General features: G+C 44.5%; 1 long non-coding RNA gene across 1 annotated transcript; it reads left to right on the top strand.

Moving 5' to 3' along the window:
• Positions 1 to 6,181, top strand: LOC143927040 (uncharacterized). The gene is made up of 2 exons (XR_013262219.1): positions 1 to 129; positions 5,194 to 6,181. It is a non-coding gene; the product is annotated as an uncharacterized LOC143927040 (long non-coding RNA).
• Positions 6,182 to 7,184: the final 1,003 nt, after the last annotated feature.

The raw sequence follows: 7,184 nt of genomic DNA, 5'->3' as shown, positions 1-7,184 counted from the left end.
CTCTATACAGACACTCCACCATTCCCACCAGGTCTTCCGGAAAACCCAGGTTCTTCAGCACTATCAACAGAAAAGTGTGTGATACACGATCGTAGGCCTTCCCAAAATCACACCCAGCGACTGAAAATGGTAAGTTATTACTTTGCGCATAGAAGATCAAATCCCTCAATAGAATTAGGTTATCCGATATCCTTCGGCCTGGGACTGCACAAGCTTGCCACTCTCCAATAACCTTATTAATAACCTCCCTCATCCTGTTGGCTAACACTTTGGCAAGGATCTTATAGTCCAAATTGAGCAGCGTTATTGGCCTCCAATTCTTCACCTGGCGTGGGTCCCCTTTTTTATACAACAAAGTAATGATACCTTCCTTCATAGATCCAGACAAAGTCTTCCTTTCCATACAAAACTTGACCACCTCAACGAGTTGGTTCTTCATTATAGGCCAAAACCTTAAATAGAACTCTACTGGAATCCCATCACCCCCAGGCGTTTTATTCCTCTTCATGTTTTTAATTACGTTTTCCACCTCCGCCTCCATTACAGAATCCAAGACAACCTCCAATTCTTCTTTCGTCAAATTCCCTCTCACGACTTGACTTGACAATACTCTTCCATCTCTTCCACTTGTGCACACCCGCCTCCACCATACAAGTCTTTATAAAAGGTTTTAATAACTTCTTTTGCCTTATCCCCTGTACTTCCACCTCCCCCTCCAGCACAGAACGCATAGCTTTCTTGGGCCTGAAATATTTTTAAAAGAAATACCTAGAACAGGTCTCTCCCTCCTCCATCTCTTTCACTTTTGCACAAAACACAATCCTTTTCCCTTTCTCCTTTATCATTACATTCCATCGTTCACGCACTGCTTTAATTTCCTCCTCCACCTCCAAACCCATTTTTTGCATTTAAACAACACATGCAACTTGTTAACCAACCCCTCCTCCTCCTCACGTTTCATCCTTGCTTTCTCTTTCCCCATTTTTCTGAAGAAAGCACCAATTTCTTTTTTAGCCCAATTCCAACCATTCCAGCACGTTGTCAAAATTACATTTTTTAAAGAGAAGGACTTCATAAAAGGAATCAAACCTCTGGCAAATAACCATATCTTTAAGCATAGAAAAGTTTAACTTCCATACCCCTCTTCCGAACTCCACTCCCACCTCCAAATCCACACACCCAGAAATTATAGAATGGTCAGAAAAAACAACTGGGTTCACCTCATACCCCTGTACCTTAATAAAAGAAGAGCAGAAAATAAAATCAATTCTAGATTTAACGGGACCTTTGTCGGAATGAAAAGAAAAGGATAAATCCCCACCCTCCACCACAACAGCCACGTCCTGAAGATGAAAGTCACTTACAATCTCATTCAACAATTTGGAAGAGACATCCACACCACTCCCCTCCCCACCACCTTCTCTTTCTTCATTCTTCCTAACACAATTGAAATCTCCCACCAGAAGTGTTGGCATCCTCCCAGGCATCCACAACTTTAAAACATTCAAAAAAGCACATCTTTCTTTCTTATCAGCAGGAGCATAGCAATTAATCATTCGAAACTTCTTTTGCAATATTTCAAAAACAGCCACCTGCATTCTTCCTGGAACCACAACTTCATGCGACACACATTGTATGTTCCCATTCTTAACCAAGATCCCCACACCTTCACTCCTCGTCTCATACACCGGGGACCACAAAGAAATTCCACTCATCCATTCATTATTAGGTATTCTCTCAATCCCGCACTCCCGTAGGCATATCACATCAGCTTTTAGTCTGTTCAAAAACCACCGCCCGCCTCCAACCAGAACAAATACTTCTCACGTTAACAGATCAAACAGTCAAAGCCATGAAAAAAAGGAAAAAAGAATTTCCAGCCATGATAGTTCTTAAAAAGATCATTCCATATCTTCATCCCCTCTTCCTTGCTCAACCCCACTGTCCCTCTGCCATCTCTTAGGACCAGGAGAACTGGCGGACCCTTGCTCAGAGTCCCCAGAAAAGGCAAAATGGAGTGACTCATCCCCACTCCCCGAGTCCTCCCCCTCAATTCAAGCTCTTTTACCAGAAAACTCTTCCCTTTCCATTGTTGAAGGCACAAAGCGCTGACCACACTCCAAATCTCCTTCTTCATCTTGTTTTCCATCATCCATCTCCACTTCACTGTCTGACAAATCCCCAATCAACTGGGACATACTCAGTCCTGACCCAGAGGCTGAGGTTTCTGCCAGACTAGCTCCACCAGCATCCTCCGACATGACATCCTGCTGCATACCTTCTTCCTCAGCTCCTCCAGATGTTTCAGATGCTACTTCTTTGCCCAGCAAGGGATCCCCAGCCCCAGAACCGGCCACTCCACCCTCCGCTCCAACAGCAGAAGCTGAAGCATCACCTGCTCCATGAGCCGGGTGCCCCTCATTCCCAGGCTCGGCCTCCTCAGCTGTGGCAGGACAAGGCATGCCAGTAGGGGCCGCATCATTATTATCTTCAGCGGGTTCCCTCTGGGCTCCTCCCCTACCATCCTTTTGATTCAGCCACACATTCCCCTTAGCATCCATCCTACGCCTGATCCTTTTTTCACACAAAATGTCAGCAAAAGTCTCTTTAGCCTCCCGATATCTGTCACACTGTTTTGCAAAATGACCTTCCCTCTTGCAGATGTCACAGACCTTTGGTTGAGTACAATCTCTGACAGCATGCTTGGCTTGGTTACAGAACCGACACACCAGTCCCTCAATACAGTCATTACTCACATGCCCATATTTGAAACACCTCCGGCAGTACTTGGGTTGCCCTGGGTAGAATAGGAACCCCCTCTCACCCCCAATAGTAAAAACAGCCGGGGGTCTCTTCACTCTTCCAATACATCCTTCATCCTTCCTGAAAGTTCCAAAAAACCTATACTTCCCAGTCCAGATGCCAAACTTGTTCAACACCTTATCCCCTCTGCTTAGGTCTTCACAATAGGTCCTCAAAAACGCCCACGCTAATGCCGGATCCGCAAACGGATTATAAAGATGTACAATGATCATCTTCTCCTCTTGTAAAAAAAGAGGCTGAATTTCAAAAAGCTCCAAAATTTCATTCTTCCTTTTCTTAGCATACTCAAAGATCTTCCAGCACACCTCGGAAGATGTAAAAGTAATATCATAAGCCCCCTGCTGGGGAAAATCTTGAAGACATAATATGTCCCTTACCTTGACGTTGAAAACGTCCTTCAAAACCTCCACCACGACCGTCCTCAGCGTTACCGTCAACCTAGCATCTAGCTTCACCAGAAAACGCAGCAAGTCACGTAAGCCATGTGCCGCCATCTTGGTACACGAAAGTACCTCGCCTCTCCACCATCCAGGGGAACCCCAAGAGGGGCCCCCGAAGAAAACTCACCAACCGCCTTAAGAAGGGCGATCGCTCCTCGTTGCCTGGGGACTAAGCCTAAGGCCTATAGCAGCAAGGGGGGCCCTCCGAAAAGGAACGCTCCCCCCAAGGCCGACCCTCGGGTACCCCAGGCACCTCTTAGCTAAGTCACACACAGTAAGACTGCACTGGATCTTAGCCAAAAGGCCGAGAAGCGATCAGCTGGGGAAGGATTTTTATTTTATTTTTTTAAAGCCCATGGCGTGCAAAACACACCCAAAAAACTTCCACCCGGTGCATAAAAAAAAGTGCACACACATAAAGAGTGAAACACTAAAAAGTGCAGACGGTGCCTGATGTCCTCCAAAAGAAGGACCATACCCTGATCCCCCGGGGCGTTAGGCTCCAGACAGGGACTGAGGTACCAGACTCAACAAGTGGTCTCCCAGACAAAACCGGGAGACCTCCTTTCCCCGGGAGGACTGCCGAAACAGAACCTCCTTGGTACTATGGGGGCTTCCCCGAAGGTAGGCCCCCCCAATGGAGATTAGACCAAGCCAAAAGGCCTATGTCCGCTCTCCCAAAGACTTTCAGGATTGGTCCGAGGACCGACACCCTACTCATCACACGTGCAGTGACAGACCGTGACAAAACACACACAAATAAAATAAATAAAAAGTGAGAAAAGGGATAGTGAAGAGGAGAGTGAAAAGTGGCCATTGTGCAATACAATGACCGGCCCTCCGGCCAGGAATCAAAAATTCCTCTGGTCCTAGCCAAAAGGCCGGGCCCTAGAGGCAGGTGTAAAAAAGCGTGTATCTGGTGACGTGACCTAGGTGCCGAATATCAAAGTGCGTAGCACAGTGAATATAAGGCACCCCTGGACTGCCACTCCAGGGGCACATCACCATGGGCTTTTCAACAAAAGCATCCCCGACAGCCCAGCCAGCCCAGCCCAGACCACGACAGCCCCCACCACAGCCAGAAAGGCATGGAGATCCAGGAGCTTGGTGAGACCCTTTGCCATCAGGTCAAACCCTCACTCCCATCACTCCTACCTAATTATATATTCGAAAGGTACAGGCCGCCCCCCTGCTGGGACAGGAGAGCTAAGCTTTCCCTCCCGAAAAACTGACTGGGGCTAAAGCTGCCACAATCCAAGCCGGTCTGCCAGGGTCCCCTCCCCTGGCGCCGACCAGTGGTTCTCCGCCCCCATCAGAAGGCTTCCCTTTCGGCTACGAACCACTCCGGGACACCTTTACACCAACAGGCTTTGCATAGCAACCACCACCCCTGCTCCACCTCGCCGTAGAACAGGGACGGAAGCAAGCGCCACCTATTGGTAACTGATAAGAACAGATACTATACTTGATCTTAGCCAAAAGGCCGATTGGCTCTCCTCTACTCGTGTCTGACAGACGCGAGTGAGGAAAAGCCCGTCACCGGCTCTTCCTATTTACACTGTGATCAGCCGTGATTGGACACGGCTGATCACGTGGTAAAGAGTCTTCGTCGGAGACTCTTTACCGAGATCGTAGTTGCCGGGTGTCAGACTGAAACCCCGCAACAACGATCGCTGCGATGCGCGCCCCCGGGGGCGCGCAGCGCCACATAATCCTGATCACGTCATATGACGTCCAATCAGGATTATGCAACCACTTTGCCACCGTCAATTGCCTATAGGGCGGGCGGCAAGTGGTTAAAATTTTGTGTACTTTCGTGAAAAAATTAAAATCAGTTGATGAGTTGTCTAAATTGATAAGGAACTTCAAGAAGGAAGGATATCTGGTCCTTTTCATACTCCTCGATTTGATTTTTGTTTATCCCCTTTAGGCATTGTTCCAAAGAAGGATCCTGGAAGTTATGGGCTTATTCATCATTTATCATACCCTCGTGATCATTCTCTTAATGATCGAATTGGAGAAGATTTATGTTCAGTCTCTTATACATCATTTGAGGAATCAATTTCAAATTGCAAAAGCTTGGGCATGCCTCTTTAATTGCAAAAGCTGATATAAAATTAGCTTTAGCTCATTGGGTTTTCAGTTTGACGGTGAATATTTTTTTTCCGATAGGTGTTTACTGATGGGATGCTCTCTTTCTTGCTTATATTTTGAGAGTTTCTCATCATTTATTGAATGGGTGGTAGCTACGGTAGCACACACTGACAATATTTTACACTATCTTGATGATTTTTTACTCTTAGGTCCAGCAGAGTCGGGTCAGTGTTCATCATTGTCAAATACATTTTTTGAAATATGCCGCTATTTTGGCATCCCCTTGGCACATGATAAAACAGTTTATCCTACCATTTTATTTTAGGTATCACTATTGACATGGCTATGGAATTCTGGCTGCCTCCAGAGAAAATTAATAAAATATGCATATTAATTTCTAGGATACTTCACGCCAAAAAAGTGTATTTAAAAAGTCTGTAGAATTTTTTTAGGCCTCCCTGCTTTTGCTAGTAGGGTACTTCCAATGGGATGTATTTTTTCTAGAAGGCTTTACATGGCCATTTCGGGTTTTAAAAATCCTTACTACCATATTAGGGTGTCGCAGGACATGAAGGAAGACTTACTAGTCTGGAAAAAAAGTTTTATTGGACTTTAATGGGAGATCTGTTTGGCAACATGATTTTATTTTAGATCAAGTTGGAGTGCAGAATTATGGCCATCGGATTGGAAGTTAAAAGGTTTGGTAAAAAACACTGTCTTATTGGGATTATTTCCCATAATTGTTGCTATTGAGATCTGGGGAGTCCATTTTCAGAATAAAAAATGTGTATGTAGTACAGATAATAAAGTAATTTTATATGCCATTAATTGCCTTTCTTCAAAGTCTAAACCAGTTATAGCTTTGTTGCGTTATTTAGTATATAAGTACCTGTCCTTAAACCTGTGGGTTAAAGTAAAATATGTTCCTGGTAAGGAAAATGGGGTAGCTGATGCTCTCTCTAGATTTCAAATGAATCGTTTTTTCCAGCTATTTCTGGAAGCAGACGGGAGTGGAATTGTATGCCCCCAGCAGCTTTGGAAAATAATTTAGTCATGGACAACATTATCAATTCCTTGGCACCTTCTACATGGTCTGGTTACAAGACTGCATTGTGGCTATGGCTGTCTTTTCTTAATTCACAGAACCAGAGTTTACTCTATTTTGAATAATTTAATATCTAGGAAATATTCTTGGTCTTATACGAACAAAATATTATCTGGAGTATCATTTTTTACTAAAATTCACTCGTTACTGTCTTGTTTTAGTTTTTCCTCTGTGCGTCTGGCACTAAAGGGTAAATCAAATTATTTCTTAGATAAGAGAAGGCCCATTACTCCAGAGATTTTTTATTTTTTTTTGTAAATAATTTTTATTAGAAGAATTTCACAGTATAATCAAGATACAAATCACATAGAGATCAGAAAATGACCACCAAGTAATCACAACATACTCACAAGGTAGTCGCAAAGTAATCACAAAATAGTTGCAAAGTAATCACAGAGAAATTTCCACATCTCCCCAACCATTATATCAGACCCCAGCCTCCTTCCGCCCTGAAATCACTCCAGTATGCTGAATTAAAGTAGTGAGCCGACAGGGGGGGGGACAGAAAATAGTGGGGAGGTGGATGAGATAGTGGGTGATCGAACTAAGAATGAAACTAAACATAATATGTGAAAGAAGGCAAGGGAAAGAAAAGAACAAGGGAAAAGGAAAGAAAGAATGAAACTGTCAGAAATTGGTCTGTCATATGCCCAAGGTTGAGAGTTAGTAAGCACAAGAGTGGTCCTGTGTGGTCTCCGCATCCTACTAGGAGTGATTAGTCA

This window comes from Lithobates pipiens, unplaced genomic scaffold, assembly GCF_037356315.1.
Source record: "Lithobates pipiens isolate NorthernLeopardFrog02 unplaced genomic scaffold, aLitPip1_a1.2 Scaffold_23, whole genome shotgun sequence".
Lineage (NCBI taxonomy): Eukaryota > Metazoa > Chordata > Amphibia > Anura > Ranidae > Lithobates > Lithobates pipiens.
Note: the sequence above shows the minus strand (reverse complement) of the source record. Positions and strands in the feature narration are given on the sequence as shown.